The sequence below is a fragment of the Arachis ipaensis genome, chromosome B8, assembly GCF_059453495.1.
Source record: "Arachis ipaensis isolate K30076 ecotype BB chromosome B8, ASM5945349v1, whole genome shotgun sequence".
Lineage (NCBI taxonomy): Eukaryota > Viridiplantae > Streptophyta > Magnoliopsida > Fabales > Fabaceae > Arachis > Arachis ipaensis.
This window is the reverse complement of record NC_142443.1, coordinates 56152851-56178330: the sequence shown is the minus strand read 5'-3', so window position 1 is coordinate 56178330 and position 25480 is coordinate 56152851. Positions and strand designations below refer to the sequence as shown.

The window sequence follows — 25480 nt, the reverse complement described above, 5'->3', positions numbered from 1 at the left end:
GATTTGAATTGTGGACACACATTTTCTATGTTTGATGCGTTATAGCTTGTTGGTTTAGACTATACTCATGACGAATTTATTTGGTAAAATTCTATACCAACAAAATATCGCGTATTAAAATGGCGCCGATGCCGGGGAATTGCAAATATGTGCCTAGTTATTGGTTATTGTGTATATGTGAATATTGTGAATATGTTTGTCTTTTGCTTGTTTGATTAGTTTTTGTTAGTCTTAGAACTTTGTCTCATTAATTCTTGTTAGCTTTTGTCTTTATTTTGTCTTTTCACCAAGAATTCTCACCCCTTTGGCTATGAGTTTGGTAACAACTATGTTGTAGGAAGTGGAGATTATAATGAGAACATGCATCAAGGATGGAACAATCAAAGGTGAGAGGAGCCTCAAGCATATTGATACAAGAGAATTCTTGTATGCTTCGGAATCAATCAAAGACAAGATTTAATTCGTTAGTAGCATAGTCCAAACCAACAATGAATTCTCAAGATCAAATAATGAATTCAATACAAAACATATAAACCGAGAGTACTTAAACCTCGGGTTGTTCTCCCTAGGAATACAAACGGAATGCCATAAACTTTTGGTTGTTACGGGGGCAAAAAGGGGGTTTTGAAATCAAGAAATGGAAGTTTAAAAGAACTTGAGAAATCAAAGAACTAAGTAATGAGCAAAATTGTAGTTAATGCAAGTAACAAGAAAATGAGATCAAAACTAGTGAAAATGCTATAAATGCATGAAAAGCCTTGACTTGGGAGTGAAAGTCTAAGAATCCTATCATTGCTATAACCACAACTATGATAATTATGATGAGTCAATCTCGCCTAGTTAACCCCACCCATCGAGGAGTAAGTCAAGCAAGTATAATTGACCATAATCCATAACTCCTAGCTAACTTACCAAACTAATTGATAAAAAGCTAGCGTTAATGGAAACAAGAGTCAACTAACTACCCAAGAATTACCACTAAATATTAGACATTATGACTCTAGTATCCTAGGAACTCAAACCACAAGTCAAGGTGTGAAAATCTACTCAAAATCTAAGGTTGGCATTTTCACAAACACATTGTGTGCATAAAAGTAAAACATGGAGAATTGCAAAGTAAAATGGAAAACTATAACCAACTATCAACAAAACCAAATATAAACAAGCAATCGAGCATAAAGGAAGCATGAAACATAAAATTCATTGATCAAAACTTCAAGAAACACAAAATTACAAATATGAACAAGTAACTTGAACCAAAAGGAAATGAAAGTAAAGACAATGTAATTAAAGAGGAAATTTAGAGTACTTACAATCAAAGAGGCAAAATCCAAAATTAAGCTTGCTATAAAATGCTACAAGAAAACTACATAAACCCTAGGAGAGCTTTCTACTCTACACTACTCCTACTCCTAATACTATGAAAAACTATCTAAAATTGTGCTCCAATGTGTCCCCCTTTGATAAGTGATGAATTCTCCTTCATATAGCACTCCAAAACAGCATTCCAGCCTTCCAAAATGGGCCAAGAGGCCTTCAAATTCGTGCAGCACATGATTCATTAATGCAATCACGTGCAGGGACCTGTGCAGATGCACAGACGTGTGCATCCGCACACGGGGCTGAAAATTGACCCGTGCGTACGCACAGGTGCTTGTGCACACGCACACTTCGCTGTGTGTACTTTTCCTTGTTTTCTTCATGTTTTCTCCCTTGTACATGCTTTCTTCCACTTTTGGCCATCCATTCTTGCCTCTAAGGCCTGAAATCACTCACAAACCATATCACGGCATCGAATGACACAAAAGTGGAATAAAAAATCACTAATCCAAGCATTAAAATGCATGTTTTCACATTTATAATCAAATTAGGGATCAAACACAAAAGTATGCTATTTTGGTGCTTAAATGTGAGTTCATATGCTAGAATCCATTCAATTCAAGCTAAAATATATCGAAAAATATGGACTCATCACATATGCTCAACCTTCTTGGCAACAACCTCCTCCGGTCTCATATAGGTATAACTCCAATCCTAATGCATATCAATCTAGTGGATGTGCTAGTCTTCATTGTACTTGTTAACAACCATCACCACATGTCTATGAGTCTCATCCTCAATATAGCCCTCAACCATACTCACAAGCCCCTTTACACCAAATATCTTTCTATGACCCTTATCCATCATATAACCAATCACCTTTACCTCATCCTTGTGATCATTATGAGAGAAAACCCTTAGAACCACCCACATTCCAATACAATTACTCCCAAGGACCACAATTTCCATACACACCACCTCCATACCCTTACCAAGAAAAACCACCTCCCTATTATGAACCCTTTCTCCAAATTAATGAACCCTCCTATCCACCCCAAGCCCCAATGGATGATTTTCTCATGTTGTTACTTCAAGAACAAAGAGGAATGGAAAGGGAGGCACTATAATTCATGACCGCCTTAATAGAGGTGGTAAACCAATTAGCCTCCCAATGTTTGAGCACTCAAGAAACTCCCATGGCCATATGTGGAGAATCAATTAAAGAGCATAGCATGAAGGAGAGATTAGAAACTCCGGTGGAAAATGAGGAATGTTGCTTTGTTTTAGAATAATTGGAGGAAGCTATGATTGTTAAAGAAGAGGAAGAAGTGGTTGAAGACTTAGGAGATGCGAAACCTCCATGGGAATCTAGAATCATAGAAAATCCCTCCAAGAAGATTGAAGTTGATGTTAAGGAGGAAAGTGCACATCCTCCAAAGCATATTCCATATGAAGAATTGGACGGGATAGAGCAAGAATTGAGTTTCCTTGGTGATAAAGATCATGCATCAAACCTTCTTGGTGGTGAATCCTTTGAACTTGAAGAACCTTCTCCCAGTGAATTTGAAAGTATTGTGGAGGTAGATTTGTCTCATCCTCCCATTTATAATTTGAGTGATGGAGAAGCGTTGGATGAAATTTATGAACAAAGGATTGAAATTGATAATTCTCGTGAAGAGGTGAAGGTCCTTAGAAAAAGAAGGAAGGGAGTTAAATATGTTTTGTCAAGATCCTTAGAAGCTTCTTCACCTAGGTTGTCATCTTCTCCTACACTTGAGTGGGTAAAAGTCATCTCTATTAGCTTTATGGTCCCACTTGAGTATGGTTTACTCGAAACGGATGGTCAACTTAGGGAACTTTGTTGGATGAAGCGTAAGAGAAGAATGTCTCATGGTTGGCGTTGTAAATCAAGGCTCATTTTGGTTGATACTTCAAGGATTAGATGCAAAAGTTTGGTTAGTGCTCAATTAGATGGGTCTAGAAGAAGAATTTGGCACTTCATTGAGAATTCATCCTGCTTGGCACCCAAATGGAACAATGATGATCAACTTGAAGATGGGTGTAGAAATAAGATATGGGATCCGGGAATACATAAGGATCAACTTTGGGAGCCCTTAGCTTACGACGAACTCCATCAAGGCTTGGAGTTATTAATTTTGAAGAATGGAGCTTATTGGAGATTCAAGCATTGGTGGATGTTCCAAGATGAATACAAGCACAAGCCACCTTGATGAGGAGCTCCCCATAAGTCCAACTTAAGGACAATAAATAAAAGTGCTAGGTGGGAGACACCCCACCATGGTAAACTCTTTTCATTTTTCTCTTTTGTACATATTGGTAATTAGTTTAATTTCATGTTTTGATTAGTTTGTTGAGTTTAGTTAGTAGTCTAATAGGTTAAATAAGGTTTTCTGATGTTTTGGTAGCTGTTTGGAGGTTTGAAATGCTTGGTTTGGTGCAAGAACTTGGAAAAATTTTGAAAAACAGAGCACCAACCCACGCGTACGTGTGCCCCATGCATACGCGTGACCCCAAGCTTTTCGACCATCCACGCGCACGCATCACCTACATGTACGCGTGGATTCAAAATTTTCACCTTCCAGCCAAAAACCAGAGAGTTGTGCCTACTTCATGCCAAATTTATGCCTGAGGCACAAGCCAACCAACACGTACGCGTCACCTCACGCGTACTTGTCGCCTCTCTAATTTGCCATGCATGTGTACGCATGACCCACGCGTACGCGTCGCTCCCATTTCACCATCACCACGTGCACGCGTCACCTTACGCGCACGCGTGGAATGCCTTGTTTCACACACTTCTTTTCTTCTCTTCTTTCCATTTCTTTACTTCTTCTTTCTTATTCTCTTTTCTTTCCACCCTTCAATCATCATCCAACACTACAAAACACCCTCTATAATCATTTCTTTTAGTTAGTTAGTTGTTTGGTTAGTTTAATTTTTGTTTAATTTTCTATTTTTCATGATAAGTGTTGGATTATTGATTTTGTTTACTATATATTGCTGCTTATTATTAACCGAATGCTATTTTAGCATAATTATTTTTAATATTCATTGTTGGTTCATTATTGAGGTTATAATTTGTTACTTGGTTTTGAGTTCTTCATGCTTCATTTTGTGAATACCAAGTACATGAGAATTGCCTTTAATGAGTCTTCAACCTTTCGAATTGCATGATTTGGCCACCATGTGATTTGAACTCTTTTCTATGATTAGGCAATTCCTTGATGATGGATGATGTGCATTTATCTCAATGCATTGTATTTCTTGATCATATGCATCCATCTATTTTTGGCTTGAATGCTTTCATGCTTCTTTATTGCTTGTTTGGTCGTTTTAACCTACAAGTTTAGAGTATTTCAAGCACACTAGAATGAGTGAAGTGCATGTTTCTTTTGTGACATAGCTTCTTATACTAGTGTGTGTTCTAAATGGCACGCAATTTAGAACCCATCTACCTATTTTCATAAATGTCACACTAATTCACTCACTCCACTCTAGTGGTTTTCCCTCATTCCAACAATGTATGCTTCCTTGCTTTTGAATTTATTTTTCTTACTATCCTGTCTGCTATTTTCAGGATGAATCATTATAAGCAAAAATAGAAGCGGAAGAAAGAATACGCATCACCGATTGATCCACCAGCTGAAGGTGGCAATCCGGAGAGTCGCCGTACCCCCTTGCTCATCTTTAGATGTACCGAAGACGGTGCAAACTTTTAAGTGTGGGGAGGTCGTCCGACCAGTCGGCGTTTTTGGATGACAAATTTTTAATCCCAACACTTTTGCATTTCATTTTTTTAGGTCTTTTAGGATTTTTTTTTCTTGCATTTTCTTATTTTTTTCATATATATGTATAATAAGCTTAGTCAATATAATGAAATTGTCCAAGAAATTTATCTATGTGGCACCTCAATTGATTTGAGTAATTTTTCATTGAACTTGCTGGAATTATATCTTGTGGAACATGTTTTGAGCTAAGAACACAAGCTTGTGAGTTTTGAGCCTAATTGTGTGGTTACATCTTATAACCACTTATTTTCCTTCTTGTGTGTACTATTCTCTTTCTATGATTGTGATCTTTGATTTGTTTGATTCTTTATGTCCATTATTTTGTGTATACATGCATTTATATGATTGAGGCTATTGTTTCAATTAGCTCACTTACCCAAATAGCCTTACTTTTTATCTTCCATTATTAGCCAACTTTGAGCCTACGATTAACCCACTTTGTTCTTAATATCAGCACATTACAAGCCTTAAAGCAAAAAACGAAAAATGTCCTTAATTTGGATTTTTGATTAGCTTAGGCTAGTGAGTGTGTATCATTCAAGTGTGGGAAAACTTGGGACATTGGTTGGGAAAAGATGTGTGTTGTATTTTTATTAAAAATATTGGGAATTGGGTACATACTCATGTGTTAATTAAATGTAAAACCATATGCATTGATACTTTTCTATATACTATATTGCAAAAAGAAAAAAAAAGATATATACAAAATAAATAAAAAAGAGATATGTATATATATCAAAAGAAAAAAAATAGAAAAGGAAAGAAAAAGAAAAGTAATAAAAAGAGGACAAAATGTCCCAAAGTGAAGTCCAATAATAATCAATGCATATGAGTTGTAATCAAAAAGAGAATGCATGAGTATGTGAAAAAGTGAGGATAATGGATAGTTAGGTTTGTTTAGAATTGTATAGGTTGTTACATAGGTTAGGTGGGAAGTTTCGGTTAATCAAAGATTCAAATTCTAGTCCACTTGACCATATGCATCTTTACCTTGACCCTAGCCCCATTACAACCTTATGAAAAGTCCTCATGATATTTGTATGCATACATGAAATAATTGTTGATTGTTAGATAAAAAACAAAACTTGGAAAGCATGATTAGGGGAGAATTGAGTGAATCAACCCTATACACTTGAACGACTAGAGCGGATACACATCCGGTGTTCGATTGCTCAATTACATGTTTTCATCTAGAATCATCACTTTTCTTGCAAGTTTGTATAATCTTTAATAACTCAATTCAATTGTGGTTTGGCTTGGTTGTTAATACCTTTAGCCCTCATGTGCATATATGTATTCTTGGAAATTGATTTATTTTGACCAAGTAGTTGCATTCATTTAGATAGTTGCATATAGATAGGTTGCATCTAGTTAGTTTACATTGAATAAATGATAGTACCCCTTGTCTCTTTCTTGATTAAGCATGAGGACATGAAATAGCATGGTTTTATAATTTTCTCTTAATTTAGGTGAATTTTATCCATTTTTCCCACATTTATTCAATGAAATAGCATGGTTTTATGATTTTCTCTTAATTTGTGCTTAAGTGTGAAAACATGCTTTTTAGTCCTTTAATTTGCTAATTTTAATTCACCTTTGATTCCACTAGATGCCTTGATGTGTTTGTTAAGTAATTTCAGGTTGAAAAGGCTAGGAATGGATCAAAAGAATGAAGAGAAAAGCATGCAAGTGGAGAAATCATGGGGAATCAAGGATTTGGGATGCATTCACCGACGCGCGCGCGTAGCATCGCGCACGCGTGGAATTGAAGTCGCATGGCAACGTGTACACGTGACATGACACGTCCGCGTGGATAGCAAAAAGCCAAGCGATGCGTACGCGTGACCCACACGTACGCGTCGATGTTCGCACGTGACACACTACAAAAAAAAGGGTTTAAAATGGCATTAATATTACGGAAGTTTTAAAGAACCGCCGTAATATCCGGACATTATGGCATTTTTGGTTGCTGCTATAAATACCTGTGTTTGGTGGCGGTTCTGGTGATTATGGTGGTTTTGAACCGCCATTTTCACACGTATATAAAACAAAAAAACTGCAACCCTAGCTCATTAAACAAAACACATCTCATACGGCGCTCTCGATCTCCCTTCTTTCTCTCCTTCGTCTCCTCCGTGTAATTTACTGTTCAACCAGACGATCTCAGATCTTGGATCTTGGATCTTCCTTCCTCACATCTGCCGTCGACACTGCTTGCAAAGCTGGCGAGGTTATTTTTGTAACCTGACCTCCTCTTCTCTCTCTCTCTCTCTCTCTCTCTCTCTCTCTTTCCCCGATCTCAGATCTAGTGCCAATGTCTTTAGTAGCTTTTGCTTTATGTGATTTGCAGTTGAGGTAGTGCCAATGTCTTCTCAGATCTAGTGCCAATGTCTTCTTAGATCTAGTGCCTATTTTGATTCGGAAGAAACTTTTAGGGTTCGGAAGAAACTTTTGAAAGTAACGAAGAGCAATTTGATTGAGAAAGCTGTTGTTCAGGTGAGTGGTTACTGCCTAACTCCATTATGCATGTGCTATTGAGAAAACTGGGATGAAGTTTATTCACTATTTTGCTACATTGATTAGGTCTTCGAAGGTACCTCTGGGATTGGCAATAAGTTACAACTGTGCAATTTACTGGAGAGGTATAACTTGTTTTTATTATTGTTTACTTTAGCTTGATGTTTATGTGAAATTGAGTTTGCAAATTCATTGAGCTTACTATCTTTGACTTTTGCTCTCTGCTATTTACTTCTTAGATGACCCTTTCTTCTGATTGCTCATTTTTGTGAAGAGAATCTGTTGTCCTTTGTATTCCTCCTCTACTGTCTAATTTTCTCTTTAATCCCAAAACAAAAAAAATCATTGAGAAGCCTTGTTGGTTTTTTTGTGTCCAAGTAACTACTTTTACTTTCACACTTGAATCCAATGAGCAAAGTAAGAAAAGGTATGCAGCAACAATCTAACACACAGAAAGACTTCATTTCTGAAATGCAGTCTAATTTTCTTCTTTCATAAGGATAGGTGAATTGAATAGCTATACTTTTGATAAAACTAAATGAATTCAGCTTTCTATTGCAAAATGGCTCACGAACTTTTCTTTGATAAATTGGTAACTATCACTTACTGTGTATGAAATCCATTTTTGCATGTTTCAGGAAGTTTAACTGCATTGGACTTCTTTCTTAGTTTAATATTGTAATATTTGTGTTTGGATTAGCTTTAGTTCTTTCTAAACTATTTATTAAAAATGCATAATAAAGTGTAATTAAGATATGAAAAAGGAGTTTTAATTAGTGATTTTAATTTTCTCCTGCTCAATTTAACAAGTGATTGAGTTCACTAAGAAATTAGTTGCAGTATTTAAGTCTTTGGCAAACTTTCTGTTTATTATATGTATTGCATGCATTGACCAAATGGAAAGAAAAATTAAGAATAAGAGTTTAAGCTTAACTTGGAGTTGTTTTTCATAAAAATCAACAATAAATGACATAAAAACTTGCTTATGCTAGGCCTCAGTTTCTTCCACTCCACTGTTTATTTAATAGTAAAAGAAAATGTTACAATAGTGTAGTACCCAGAGACACAAAAAATATAAGTTGCTGCATTGACAACTTTCTTTCATTTTGAAGCCTTTGGCAAACTTGCTATTTTTTATATCTATTGCACGCACACATCAACCAAATCAAAATAAAAATTAAGAGCACAGGCTTAGCTAAGGTTGTTCTTACTTCATAAAGTACAACAACAGATGAGGTAAAAAAAGTATAGTGTTGTGAGGAGCATAAATCTTACAAAAGTAAAATCACCTATGGATTCTTGACTTCAGACAGGTGGTGAGGTTAGATTCTAAATACCAATTACCTTTATTTTTTCCCCTTCTCTGGAAAATGTGGTTTTGTTGTGGTGCATGATATTTTAATAAGATATTCTGCATGGAATCTACTTTGTTTTTCATTTTTCTTGTTTAGATAACATAGCTGGACTTAAAAACCAAAATCTTTCCTCTTTCACACTTTCCTTTTTATTTTCATTTCATATATTATGGCATAGATATTCATGGTGAGAAAATCTGTTTGCATCTGTATTCTCTGATTTTGAGATTTTAGATAAAAAGAAAATAAAACAAGTTTGGCTCTAAAATAGAGATATTTTGCATTATTAAATTATTTGATTCTTTATATAACTTTATTTCTCCTAATGTATATGTACTGTGTAAATTATATATATGTTTTTTGTCATGAGACAATTAACAAGGAGGACCTTTTATTTGTTGTGGTGGCTTAATAACCTTCACAGATTAAAATAAATAGTTAAGCATGTTCTGAAAATACACTAAATTATGCTGTAAATGAATATAAGAAATTTGTGTTTAGTACTGTGCTATACTACGTTGTTAACTGATCTTATTTTAACTGTTAATGCACTCCAGCTCAAGATGAAAAATGGAGATGAGATCTTAGCTGTTAAACATGTGGATGGAGGTGGTGTTGCAGCACTTAGCTTTTAGCACTTAGCTTTGCAAGTCAATTGTTGAATGCTTAAGTTAATTACTCAATGTGCTTATATTGTTCTGGCATTCATGAGTTAGGATTCTGAAATTGTGTATGCTTATTATTATTTGCTATTTTATTCTTCATACCTCAAAATCTCTCTTCGTTTTCCATTCCTTTCTTCTCCATTCAGCTGACAGTATTTTATTTTATTTTTTACAAAAGTACCAATATTTTCACTTATTGGATAATTTAAAATCTTTGTATGTTTAATTAATTACTGTAATAATTCTCACCCACACTACTAATCTATTTTCACGTGAAACAGGTTTTAGATTTTCTTCAATTCTTGCTGCTAGCTACTTTACTTTGAAAGCTTCAAGTTTTAATATTTGCTGGAAAAGAAAAAAGAAGAAAAATTATCATTTGAAAGAGGTAATTATAATTTTCTTATATTTTCTTTTAGAATAATATTTAAGTAAGTTTTTAATATCGTTTTTAACCATGCTATATATGGATCTAATATATGATAACCAATACCATCTTCATATACTTTCATTCCATTCTCTCATCTCTTCATCCTTCACTTTCTCCATCTCTCTCTCTCTCTCTCAATTCCTCGTGTTCAGGTCTGTGTTCTTCATTCTCAATCTCCTTTTGTCTTTGCTTTCATGTTTGCTACTATTTCTTGAGTCATTCAAGGGGTGATTTGGTGCAAAGATTTTATTTTTCTTACTTTTGGTATGTGCTTATCAGTTTTGTTTTGCATTTGCTTTTGCTAACTTTGGCAATCCTCTCTTGATTTATATAACTGAGTCCAAAACGTAAATTAAAAATAGGATAATTATTGTTATTACTATAATAATAATAATAACAATAATAATAATAATAATAATAATAATAATAATAATAATAATAATAATAATAATAATAGCCCAAAACGTAAATTAAAAATAGGATAATTATTGTTATTACTAAAATAATAATAATAATAATAATAATAATAATAATAGTTGTTGTTGTTGTTGTTGTTGTTGTTGTTTTGCTCTCTTTTTAGTTAGTTAGTTAATATAATATGAGTTTTATACGAATTTGAGAATAATATATTTGTTCTATTTATTTTTTTGTTTCTTTTTATCTTGTAGAAAAAAATTAATTTGCATATATACAACTACTTGAGAAGGAAAAATTCACAAAGCCACTGTTACAGTCACAAAATTATCATTTGAAAGAGGTAATTATAATTTTTTTATAATTTCTTTTAGAATACTATTTAAGTATTTGTTTGATATCTAATTTGCAAATACAAGAATTTCTTTTTATAGTAGTGCCTGGTGATATATACTAGTTAGTTGCCTAGTTAATATGAGAGAGAGAGAGAGATTTTTAATGAATAGATTTTTTAATATTCCTATTTGTAGTCCCTCTTAGTCATGTCAATCGATAAGTCATGGATTGAAAATCACGAAACACGCACGAGTATAAAAATGGTCTAAACAAGTTTTTGGATTTCGCTTGAGCATCGATATCTCGGGGGTTGTCAGATTAAATGCCCTTGTCCGGTGTGTGGTTTTGGCAAGTGGCAAACAAGAGAAAAAGTTTTTGAACATTTAATAGTCAAGCCATTTCCAGAAAACTACGAAGTTTGGTATTGGCATGGTGAAGAAGTAGTTGGAGTTGGGTCACAAGCTCATCAAACTAGTCAAATTGTACAAGATGATTCAACATCTCAACATCCAATGGTAATAATGCTTAATGACGCGTTTGGAGTTGCTGGACCTGACTTGAATGAAGATGGAGATGGAGATGAAGACAACATAGAAGATGCAGAAAACGAAGAGCACAATGGAGAAAATGTAAAATTTTACAAGTTGTTGGAAGATGGTAATGAGCAATTGTATGAAGGGTGCACAAAGTTTTCAAAATTGTCTTTCTTAATTAGTCTGTATCACATAAAGTGCTTGTACAGAATAAGCGACAAAGCCATGACCGAAATCCTCAAGTTAATAAAAGATGCTTTTGGAAATGCGAAGATTTCAAATACATTCTATGAGACCAAGAAAACCATAAACAAACTAGGGCTTAATTATACCAAGATACCTGCTTGCCCTAATGACTACATGTTATATTGGGGGGAGGATGAAGATTTGCAAGAATGCAAAAGATGCAAGACATCTAAATGGAGCGATTCTAAAAAGCAAAAACCGGCAAAGATCTTACGATACTTTCCACTAAAACCGAGACTTCAATGATTATTCATGTGTTCTAAGACTGCACAATCAATGCGATGGCATGCTTCGGCAGAAAAGAAAGATTCTAAGATGAGGCATTCGTAGGATTCTGAAGCTTGGAAGACATTCGATTTACTTCATGATAAGTTTGCCGAAGATCCTCGAAATGTACGTCTTGGTCTTGCAGCTGATGGATTCAACCCTTTTGGAGCTTTGCATACAAACTATAGCATTTGGCCAGTGGTGCTTATTCCATACAACCGACCTCTGTGGGAGTGCATGAAGCCAACATCACTTATCTTGTCAATGATTATTCCTGGAGAGAAAATGCCGGAGAACAACATAGACATATACTTACAACCTCTTATCAAAGAGTTAAAAGAGTTGTGGCATGATGTGTTCAAACATTAGATAGGTTCAAGAATGAAATGTTTACATTGCGAGCAACATTAATGTGGACAATTAGTGATTTTCCAGGCGTTGGTAACTTATCTGGGTGGAACGTACACAGTAAATATGCTTGTCCCACATGTAACTTCAACACTGATTCATATAGATTAAAGCATGGTGAAAAATAGTATTTTTTGGGACATCGCCGTTTCTTAGAAAGGGGTCATAAGCTTAGGCTAAGTTGTGCAAAATTTAATGGAAAAGTTGAGTTGAGGGATTCTCCAGCAGCACTAACAGGGTTAGAAATATTGGAACAACTTGAAGGGATCAATGTTTCATTCGGAAAGGAACTACAGGCAAGTAAAGGTAAAAGGACTCGACAAAAAGTTGTTGAAGAAGAAGATGAATCGGGGATGTGGAGGAAGAAAAGCATATTTTTTTATCTTCCTTATTGGGAGTCTAACTTATTGCGCCACAATCTAGATGTTATGCATATTGAAAAGAATTTTTGCGACAATGTGTTATACACTTTGCTCAATGAGACTGGAAGGTCAAAGAATAATCTCAAAGCTCGTAAGGATCTTAAAGAAATGGGTATAAGAAAATATTTATGGCCAGATGAAAATGGGAGATATCATCCATCTTTGTTCACAATGTCAAATTCTATGAAAGATATATTCTTGCGTACTATAAAGAATATTAGAGTACTAGATGGTCTCTCGAGTAATATATCACGGTATGTTGACCTGAAACAAAGAAAGCTCTCTCGATTGAAGAGCCATGATTGCCACGTCTTTATGTAGCAACTATTACCCATTACCATACGTAATGTGCTACCAGATAAAGTTACTGTAGTGCTAATAGAATTGTCTTCATTCTTTCAACAGCTGTGCTCTAAAAGCTTCAGTCTTACTGAACTTGAGAAGCTCCAACCTCAAATAATTCTTACCCTTTGTTATTTAGAAATGTTGTTCCCTCCTTCTTTCTTTACAATCATGGTTCATTTAACCTGTCATCTAGTTGATGAAGCAAAACTTGGAGGACCAGTACACTATAGGTGGATGTATCCTATTGAGAGGTAAATATCTCTTTTCAATCGTTGTTCATTTAACCTGTCACTTAGTTATATCTTGCTTACTAAAGCCAATTATACAAACTAGGTATTTAGGACATTTAAAGTCCTATGTACGAAACAAAGCTAAATCAGAAGGTTCTATAATTGAGGGATATGTGGCTGAAGAAGCTCTTACATTTTGCTCTCGATACTTAGAAGGGATTGAGACAAGATTTAATAGGCCACCACGTGTTGATGATCGTCCGGATGGTAATTATAATACACATGTTGATTCACTTTTTCCACAAATGAGTAACTCTAAGGGAGCTTTCACAGTATTTGAGTTGTCACCTATGGAAAAAAAACAAGCACATCACTATGTGGTTCTAAATTGTCTATATGTGAAACCGTTCATTGAGTAAGTACATAAGGATTTGCGTACATGTTTTTTATTTACTTGAAAATAGTTGTTTGGTTAGAGTTAAACTTTCATATCTGACAGTGACTTCGAAGATTTTGTATGAAGATGATCTAAGGGTAGAAGGCCTTCAAATGTAGAGATAGAAAAAAGAGTCAATAAAGATTTTGTTACTTGGTTTCCTACGCAGGTAAATAGAAAAGTGATAATTTTTTGCTAATATTGAGCAGTATTTGTGGATATAATAGCTAATATGTTGTTCTATCATAATAGCTTATGAACCCAGACATTATGAATACTGTGCATGAGGATTTGAGATACTTAGCAAGGGGTCCATCACGATATGCCAAGAGGTTTTCTACATTTAGTATCAATGGGTTCTCCTTTCGAACTACCAATCGAGATAATGGGTTAAAGACCCAGAATAGTGGAGTTTTCTTAATGTCTTCAACTCCTTGTGTTGCTAGCGCTAGTGACGCTAATGTTAAGAATGCTGATTTGTCATATTATGGCAAATTAGAAGATATTATAGAACTAAAATACAATGGCCGATTTTGGGTTACTTTATTCAAATGTAAATGGGCTGACACCACTAGAGAATGGGGCTGTAGAAAGGATAGTTGAGGTTTTACTTCTGTTAATTTTTTACGAGTAATACACAGTGGTGACCGAGAGGAGGATGATCCATATATTGAAGCCTCAGAAGCTCGAATGGTGTATTTTGTCAATGATGAAGTGAATAAAGATTGGAGTGTTGTCGTGCATTTGAAGCCAAGAGACTCATATGATATGGGGGAAATGAAGATGATGAAGCATGCGAGAATAAGCCATGGTTAGAGCAAAACTTGGATTCTTTATTTGAAAATGGTGATAATTTATCATTGTTAAGAGATGAGGTAGATGATGAACTACTAGATGATGACATTGGAGAAGACGAACACATGTCAGAATAGTTAGTAGGTTAAATTAATTTATGGTATGAAATTTATATTTAAGTTTTCATTTAGTTATAATTCACATTTTATATATACTTATTAATTGTTTTATTTCCAACTATTATTTTGGTGTTCCTGTGAGATCAACTAATGTTAGTAGGACTAATATAGTAGCGCATATTAACAAAATTAAATTATTTGCTTGAAACGGCTTTTAATCTATATGCACGACTTAATAAAATTAAATTATTTGCTTGAAAATTAAATTATTTCACCAACTTAGCTACAGGGTCTATTCTTTTAATCTTGATGCACATTTTATTCTATATTTATTAATTATTGATTTGATCTATTATGTAGATATGCCAAAGCAAAAGAGGTATAAGAATCTACTTAAAGCAGCAGCAGCTGCAAATTCTTCACAAGACAAGTTGGCAGCTTCAAATGCATCATAAGTCAAGTCCGCAGCTGCTACAAATTCCTCCTAAGACACATTGGCAGCTACAAATTTCTCCCGAGACAAGTTGACAGCAGCTGCAAACTCCTCCCGAAACAAGTCGGCAGCAGCTGCAAATTCCTCCCGAGACAAGTTGGCAGCTTCAAATTCCTCCCGGGACAAGTCGGCAGCTGTAAGTTCCTCCCGAGACAAGTTGGCAGCAGCTGCAAGTTCATCCCGAGACAAGTCGGCAGCTTCAAATTCTTTTGAGCCATCATCAGTTGCTCCAACTATATCTGAGCATCCATCCGAACCTAAACGTAAACATTATTGGACTATTGATGCCATACGTATGTATAGATGTTCTATTAGTATCTATAGATGTTCTATTGGACGTGAATCTAAACATTATTGGACTGTTTGTGTGCGAAATCGTGATCTTTACTTCCTTGGTAACGGCGCTAAAAACTTCATACGCACGTTCATATTCTTAATTTTGTTTCACAACTTCGTACAAATAACCAGCAAGTGCACTGGGTTGTCCAAGTAATAAACCTTACGTGAGTAAGGGTCGATCCCACGGAGATTGTCGGTATGAAGCAAGCTATGGTCACCTTGTAAATCTCAGTCAGGCGGATTCAACTGATTTTATGAATTGATAAGTAAAAGATAAATAAAATATAAAATAGGATAGTGGTACTTATGTAATTCATTGGTGAGAATTTCAGATAAGCGTATAGAGATGCTTTCGTTCCTATGAACCTCTGCTTTCCTGCTGTCTTCATCCAATCAATCCTACTCCTTTCCATGGCAAGCTTTGTGTAGGGCATCACCGTTGTCAATGGCTACTTCCCATCCTCTTTGTGAAAATGGTCCGATGCACTGTCACTGCATGGCTAATCATCTGGAGGTTCTCGATCATACTGGAATAGGATTCACCCTCCTTTTGCGTCTGTCACTACGCCCAGTACTCGCGAGTTTGAAATTCGTCACAGCCATCCCTTCCCGGATCCTACTCGGAATACCACAGACAAGGTTTAGACTTTCTGGATCTCAGGAATGGCCATCCATGGGTTCTAACTTATACCACGAAGATTCTAATATCTCAGACTTGGTCCTCTGTATTAGATATCCAAGAGATACTCATTCTAGCTTGTTTGCATGTAGAACGGAAGTGTTTGTCAGGCACGCGTCCATAGGTGAGAATGATGATGAGCGTCACATAATCATCACATTCATCATGTTCTTGGGTGCGAATGGATATCTTAGAATAGGAATAAGCTTGAATTGAATAGAAAAACAGTAGTACTTTATATTAATTCATGAGGAACAGCAGAGCTCCACACCTTAATCTATGGAGTGTAGAAACTCTACCGTTTGAAAATACATAAGTGATAATGGTCCAGGCATGGCCGAATGGCCAGCCCCCATGAAAGTCTAAGATAGCATAAAACTAATCAAAGATGAAAATACAATAGTAAAAAGTCCTATTTATACTAGACTAGCTACTAGGGTTTACAGAAGTAAGTAATTGATGCAGAAATCTACTTCCGGGGCCCACTTGGTGTGTGCTTGGGCTGAGCTTGAAGTTTACATGTGCAGAGGCTTCTTTTGGAGTTGAACGCCAAGTTGTAACATGTTTTTGGCGTTCAACTCTAGTTCGTGACGTGTTTCTGGCATTTCACTACAAAAAAAGAGGCATAAAATGGCAGCAACATAATGGGGGTTCTATAAAACCGCCATTATATTCATATATTTGAGGCGGTTTGTGCGGCTGCCATAATTTGCTTGTAGAAAGCAGCATTTTTTTTGTGCTTTTGGCAGTTTTAAACGCCATTACCTGCTCCTGCTCCTGCTTCACTGGTAAAAAAGTTTTTCTATTTCATTAATAAACGTTGTGCTATTTAATCAAACCTCCATCGCAATGTGAGAAACCAAGAAGAAACTCCATGGCAACATGAGATCTGCAATCTCATCCACGAGGCTCTCCTCTGGCGGCAAGCTCCTCCATCAACGCTTTTCTTCCAGCTGCGATCTCCTCCATCAACGTTTCACTTCAATTGATGGATCTGCTGTGTGATTTTTCCTGCTCCACCGTGTTGACCTCTGTGAAGCTTCTCCTTCTCCATCTTCGTTGAAATAGGTTTATATACAAATTCACATTCTCTTCTTTTAATTACTCATATTTTGTTTTGCAAATTGTTACTACTTCTATTTCTGTAATTTTAGGTTTTGATTTTCTTCCTTGTTAGCAGAGATTGGGGCTAAGATCTTCATGTAATTTCTTCGATTTTTTCTTACATGCATGTATACAAATTTGCATTCTCTTTGCGGTTTTGATTTGTAAATATGCTCTCGGTTGGTGCTTTACTGATTTGCATAGCACGTGTTTGATGAATTGCTTGAATACTTATTTTTTTGTCTATGCATTTATTCAATCATTGTTGTATGTCGCATATCTCTTTTGCAGATATATCAACAAATTCTTTTATTAGCTTGAAACATGTTTTTGTGCTTTGTTAAGTTATTTGCTTTAGAGAACAATGAAATTGTTAACAATGAGGTTGTTTTATGTGCAGGTGATGAAGATAAATTGATTTGGAACTATTTAGAAGATGGAAGCTACTTAAATAAGAACCAGTTGAAGATAGACATCATCTTTTCATTCATCTGGTGAGTATTAACATGCTGAACTTAAATAGTACTTGTGACCTTGAAATAATTAGTTTAAATTTAGTATTAGCATGCAGTTTTCTTATCATCAGAGGTTGCTGCAGTAGCTGCAAGAGCTTTAACGCCAAAGCAACATGGTCCTGGTGGTTTACCACTTTCACTCACGAAGTAACTCACACAAGACTTTAGGTTCTTAATCACATCACTGCATGATGAAATTGTAGCCTCAGAACTAGTTACTGAGGTCACTAAAATCATAAGAACACATGCATAGCAGCAACTGAACCGTGGGGATAATGAGATAGTTTTTTATTTCTGCTATTATTTTCTTAGTTGTTATTTCTTCAAGAATTGTATATGATTTTACGGTTCATATAAGTTTAATTAGTTTGCGATGATGACTTAATGATTAGATTAAAAGTTATATAGATTCATAATAAAATAGAATTGTTTAATTACAACATAAGTTTGGGCTTTGATTTACATTTATGTTTGATTGTAGTTGGATACATACTTTAGTTCTTTCAAATCCTTGATCTCTTGCTCAACTTTGTTCTTCTTTCATTTTATTTATTTATTTTTTTGGTTTCCATTATGCAGAGCATAATATAATCGAAGCCAACGAAGCATTGAATTCTAAGGTTAGCAACTTCATTGTAAATCTGAGTTCCCTTTGATTTATTTGACAGATTTTGGTAATTTTTCTTTTGGTGCTGTGATGGGTGATTTAGAAGATTTGAAGTTTGATTATCACTATAAAAAAGTGTTTGATGATAGCATTACCGAGTGGTAAAATGAAGAGATATTTTAGTGTATGGTTTGTTTAGAAGACATTGAACTTGTCACGGCATTAAGAAGGAATTGGCTTTTAATGTTGTTATTGTTTAATAATTTTCTTCTACTCCTTTGTTCCCTGATTATTGAGTGTTAGTTAATGCTAGTAATATATACCCTTTGATAAAACTGTTGAGTGATTATATTGATTTTAATGAATCTGTTGGTGATCATTTTTCATGTAAAACAGGATTTAGATCTTCTTCAACTCTTGTTGCTAGCTACTTTACTTTAAAAGTTTCAATTTTTAATATTTGCTGGGAAAGAAAAAAGAAAGAAAATTATCAGGTAAGCTTAGTATTATATTTATTGGGCCTCTATTTGAAATATAATTTATATATTTTTCCTTGTTGCAATATTTCCTCTTATTCTTTTGTACCTTACGGCTCAATTCTACTACTACTGCTTTCTGCACTGTCAAAAACCCAAAAAGATGATTTCTATGTATTGTGACACCAAGTCAAAGCTGTGCTGTTCGTATATATAATCCTATATACATATTCATGCTTCTATGCTATGTATTAATGTTCCTATATATAATTCTATATATATGTGTGTGTGTGTGTGTGTGTGTGTGTGTGATGCACATAAATAAATTACAATTAGCTATGTATTAATTTTCTTTGCTTCTATGCTATATTTTTTGGCATCTGACTAAGATTGTTAGTATGTCTATGTCATCATGCATTCATGCTCATTATATCCAAATAATAATCATCCATCAATATACATAGTATTGTTTATATATGTTATTGGCCAGCATCCATTTGGAATAGAGTCATTTATTTTATGCGAAATGCCATTATTAGTATCTAAAATAACCTTATGTTGTTCAGTGTTCAGTAATGAAAAAATTTTGGCTCCCATTCTTTTTCTTGTACACAGATTTTTTAACCCAATTTCTCAAAGCAATTTTTTTAACTAGTATCTTAAATCACAGGCTACTTTTATATTTATATGTATCTATATCTTGATCTATACATTTTGCTACTTTTCAGTATAAAGAGATCAACAATGAATGAAGTGATAGCTCAACTTCAACATGCCCTGGCACTGCAAGAGGAGGCAGATTCCAACACAAGTGGTGATTATAACTTGTTATCTGTGACCTTTGATCCTTCGGTTGGAGGAAGCATATATTATTAAGAACATTGCAAGTGTGAAAAGGGATTGAGAATTGAAAAAGGTAAATATTATATGAATAGCCTGTAATAATGTGAACTGTTTATATTGTTATATACTTTTTGGTAATTTTTTAATTAGATCTTTATGTATAACTAGATGGTAAAAGATAATAATAATGTTCTAGGTACCATTGTAATGATCAATGATTTGATAATACTTTATGTAAAAGATGAATAATAGAACACAGAGCAAGGTGGTTTTTGGAATCAACAAATTTTCCATCTGTAGCATATGTTTTGTTGCTTGTGATCTGTATGATTATCATTGTGATCTTCTACTTATACAGAAGCGAAGAGACAGGATCAATGAGAAGATGCGTGCATTGCAAGATCTCATACCAAACTGCAATAAGGTTTACTCTTTCATTTTCACTTTTGTTATGCGGACCAGAGAATTTTCATAAGCATAATAGAATATTTATTATCACTAAATTTTAACTTGAAGCAAAAATATTATAGAATGACAGCAATAGATGTCAATATTTATGCTTCACGTTTGTTTGGAAGGTTCAGTTCTCAAATTGAATATCAAGCATGCCCTCTCACTAAAATTCATAAAAAAAAAAAAAGCTAAAGTTCAATACCTTAAACATAAACTAATTGCAGTGATCAATGGCTTTTCTACTGCTAATTTTTTCTACTGATAAATAACACGCTGATTGAAAATTATTGAATAGGGTTTGATGTGGGAGAACTCTCAGAAGAGAGTCTGGATGATTGGGAAGGTTTAGATGCATCAGCAGCACACATAGCTAACTTGCTGTCAACAGAACCAGCTGATGGTAACAAATTTTTCAGGCCTAAATATGTTATATTTCATACCTGAATCAATCATAAGCTAGATTATCAGGATCTATTAGTAATATGGTTATTGTGCAGTTATAAGAAATTTTCATATTAGAATTGCTAATTTAAGATAGTAGATTTCAGACTAAAGTGTAATAAATTTCTTGATTAAATTTATTTGTGTTGTCCAAGTTAATGGTTTAACTAGTTTACTATTAATTGTTAACTCTTTGATTCTTTTTTTTTCTTTTCTTGATTTTGGTTTGGGTTCCATCGAATTTTGTATAGTTTTTTTTTCCTTCTTCACTCGTTGCCATTTAATAAAAATCATCATATAAACTATTAACTTTAATGATAATCTAATATTTCTTCAACCTTTAGCCACCACTAATATATTTTGTGCATATAACTGACAACAAGATCTCTTTGATAAATTTGTATATTGTTCACATTACATTTTTTTTGTGCAAACATGGCTTTTGGTTTCAGCGCAAGCATCCCCTGTAGTTTAACTTCCATCATTTTCATTTCTTCCCTTTTTCTGGACAGTTGAAATAGGATTAAGACATTATGCCTTTAACATGTGCAGGAAAAATTGTTCGCTCTCCTCATGGTGTCATGCATGGGAAAAGCTCTTTGGTGTATTATGATGAGAAAGGAGAAGATGGATTATTTGCCGGATTATCAAAGTAGGGATTCATTGATATTATTTATAAAATTCGATTTTTGTATTCTGATTTGTTTGATTTTTTCTATTTTCTATTTTTGAGTTGTGTCATTAGTTGGCCTTACCGCGCCGTTATTTTCAGTCCTTTCTTAGCTGGTAGATATCACAGCCTTTTAATCGAAAAGGAGAGTTTTCCTCATAAAGAACTTGAGGTGACAGCCTGGACTGAGGATGGTCTTATAATGGCAGCTCGTCATAAGAAGTATAAGCATCTACAGGTAACACCCTATTCCTTATATGGGGATTTCTTTTGATCAGATCAAGAAAAGATTCATCGCCATTCTCTTAAATTCAGGAAAATAGTGTAATCTGGTTTTTAATTTTGATATGGAGTTTAGCTGACAGCTTTTGAAATATTTTGAAATTTCGTGGACCTGAATTTAGAGTTTGTAGAGATCTTTGTAATCATCACTTTTGTTTAATATGTGCTTTGTTACTATTTTAATGTCCGAGAAGTCAATTTGGGTATAATACACTACAAAGGTACATAGCACGAGTTAATAAATCAGTACGTCTGTGTAGACGTTAAACTGTGCTGCATATTAAAATATAAACTCAATTGAGAATTTGATGTTTGAAAAGGTGAATGTACAAATCAAGAATTTACTCTCTGGCATTGAAGGGGTTATTTTGGTTGTTCATGCTTTTATTAACCGGCAATTCTATGCTAAAGTTTAAGTTCTTCAAAATTTCAGGGTGTGCAATTTCATCCAGAGAGCATTATAACAACCGAAGGAAAGGAAATTGTTCAAAACTTTATCAAACTCATTGAGAGAAAGGAGGCTGGTGGTTCATGAAAATGTTTAGTGCTGAATCTTAATGCATTGCAACATTTGTGGTGTGATGACCACATACATGAAAGGGAAAACAGTTTAAGAAATTTATTGGCAAAACTATAAGATAGGATTTTATTAATTAAATAGCAATTAGCAAATATCAGGTTGGAATGAAATTGATTCACTATACTATAAGCGATAAATGTGATTGTTGTAGACCTACAAATTGATTCAATAATAAAAAATTATATATTATATTAAATATTTTATTTATGAGTTATATAATATTTCATTTATGGATTATGATTTTTTGCTATTGTGAAATTTTAATCACAAAATTATTCATTTAACGCGATAAAAATAGCAGTAAAAATTATTTTTTTAAACGATAAAAAATGTTACTGTCATGGTAAAATGGCAGTTCAAAAATACCATTTTAACCAACCAAAACACTACTGTCATGATAAAAATGGCGGTTCAAAAATGCCGTTTTAACCAACCAAAACGCCACTCTGTCAGGGTAATAATGGCGGTTCAAACCGCCGTTTTAACCTATCCAAAAACCGCTATTTTAACCCTGGAAATAGCGGCGGTTAGAACTGCCGTTTTAACCAACCAAAATGCCACTCTGTCAGGGTAATAATGACGGTACAAACCACCATTTTAACCTATCCAAGAATCACCATTTTAACCTTGGAAATAACGGCGGTTTTGAACCGCCGTTTTAACCTATTCAAAAACCGCCGTTTTAACTCAGGGAATTGTGACGGTTTTCATAAAACCATCGTAATAACCAGAATGGCGCCCAGAATTACGTCGCTTTATGAAACCGCCATTATTGGTAATAATGGCGGTTCAAACTGCCGTAAATACCCAAAAAAACCGCCGTTTTTACCAGAATTTTTTGTAGTGTTTGACTCCAGAATGTAGCATAGAACTGGCGTTCAACACCAGTTTGCGTCGTATAAACTCGAGCAAAGTATGAACTATTATATATTGCTGGAAAGCCCTAGATGTCTACTTTCCAACGCCATTGAGAGCGTGCCATTTGGAGTTCTGTAGCTCCAGAAAATCCACTTTGAGTGCAGGGAGGTCAGAATCCAACAGCATCTGCAGTCCTTCTTCAACCTCTGAATATGATTTTTGCGCAAGTCCCTCGATTTCAGCCAGAAAATACCTGAAATAACAGAAAAACACACAAACTCATAGTAAAGTCTAGAAATGTAAATTTAGCATAAAAACTAATAAAAACATCCCTAAAAGTAACTAGATCCTACTAAAAATATACTAAAAACAATGCCAAAAAGCGTATAAATTATCCGCTCATCACAACACCAAACTTAAATTGTTGCTTGTCCCCAAGCAACTGAAAATCAAATAGGATAAAAAGAAGAGAATATACTATAAATTTCAAACTATCAATGAAACTTAGCTCCAATCAGATGAGCGGGACTTGTAGCTTTTTTCCTCTTGAATAGTTTTGGCATCTCACTTTATCCATTAAAGTTCAGAATGATTGGCATCTATAGGAACTCAGAGTTCAGATAGTGTTATTGATTCTCCTAGTTCAGTATGTTAATTCTTAAACACAGCTACTTTATGAGTCTTGGCCGTGGCCCTAAGCACTTTGTTTTCCAGTATTACCACCGGATACATAAATGCCACAGACACATAACTGGGTGAACCTTTTCAGATTGTGACTCAGCTTTGCTAAAGTCCCTAATTAGAGGTGTCCAGGGTTCTTAAGCACACTCTGTTTTTGCTTTGGACCTTGACTTTAACCGCTCAGTCTCAAGTTTTCACTTGCCACCTTCACGCCACAAGCACATGGTTAGGGACAGCTTGGTTTAGCTGCTTAGGCCAGGATTTTATTCCTTTAGGCCCTCCTATCCACTTATGCTCAAAGCCTTGGATCCTTTTTGTTACCCTTGCCTTTTGGTTTTAAGGGCTACTGGCTTTTTGCTCTTGCCTTTTGGTTTTAAGAGCTTTTGGCTTTTTCTGCTTGCTTTTTCTTTTTCTCTCTCTTTTTTTTTTTGCTATCTTTTTTTCGCAAGCTTTTGTATATTTACTACTTTTTCTTGCTTCAAGAATCAATTTTATAATTTTTTAGATTATCAGATAACATTTCTCCTTTTTCCTTATTCTTCAAGAGCCAACATATTTAACATTCATAAACAACAATTTCAAAAGACATATGCACTGTTCAAGCATTCATTTAGAAAACAAAAAGTATTGTCACCACATCAAAATAATTAAACTAGTTTCAAGGATGAATTTGAAACCATGTACTTCTTGTTCTTTTGTAATTAAAACATTTTTCATTCAAGAGAGGTGATAGATTCATATTCACTACTTTAAGGCATAGACACTTGAATACTAATGATCATGTAATAAGACACAAATATAGATAAACATTTAACATAAAAACGAAAAAAAGAAAATATAAGAACAAGGAATGAGTCCACCTTAGTGATGGTGGCGTTTTCTTCTTGAGGAACCAATGATGTCCTTGAGCTCTTCTATGTCTCTTCCTTGTCTTTGTTGCTCCTCCCTCATTGCTCTTTGATCTTCTCTAATTTCATGGAGGATGATGGAGTGCTCTTGATGTTCCACCCTTAGTTGTCCCATGTTGGAACTTAATTCTCCTAGGGAGGTGTTGATTTGCTCCCAAAAATTCTGTGGAGGAAAGTGCATCCCTTGAGGCATTAGTGGTTATGAAAAAAAAGCAATGCTTTTTCCACACCAAACTTAAAATGTTTGCTCGTCCTTGAGCAAAAGAAGAAAGAAAGGATGAGAAGAAGAAGAAATGGATGTGAGTGGTGAAGAGGTGATGGGGAAGAGAGATTGAGGTGATTGGTGAAGGGTTCTTTGGGAAAGGGTGAGATAGGATTATGAGGAGGGAAGGTGAGTGGAGGTATGTGGGGATCCTATGGGGTCCACAGATCCTGAGGTGTCAAGGATTTACATCCCTGCACCAATTAGGCATGTAAAATGCCTTTGCATGCATTTATGGCGTTTAAACGCCGAGGTGATGCTTGTTCTGGGCGTTCAACGCCCATATGCAGCATATTTCTGGCGTTGAACGCCAGCTCCATGCTTGTTTCTGGCGTTCAGCGCCAGCTCCATGCTCTGTTCTAGCGTTGAACGCCAGCCAGATGCTCCTTACTGGCGTTTAAACGCCAGTAAGTCCTTCCTCTAGGGTGTGATTTTTCTTCTGCTGTTTTTGATTCTGTTTTTAATTTTTGTATTTATTTTGTGACTCTACACGATCATGAACCTAATAAAACATGAAAGAACAATAAAAATAAAAATAAAATTAGATAAATAATAATTGGGTTGCATCCCAACAAGCGCTTCTTTAATGTCAATAGCTTGACAGTGGGTTCTCACGGAGCCACACAGGTGATCAGGTCAATT

The 25480-nt window shown here is 34.8% G+C and overlaps 1 pseudogene; it reads left to right on the top strand.

Moving 5' to 3' along the window:
* The first annotated feature begins 11052 nt into the window (after positions 1–11052).
* LOC110265915 (uncharacterized) lies at positions 11053–14665 on the top strand (annotated as a pseudogene).
* Positions 14666–25480: the final 10815 nt, after the last annotated feature.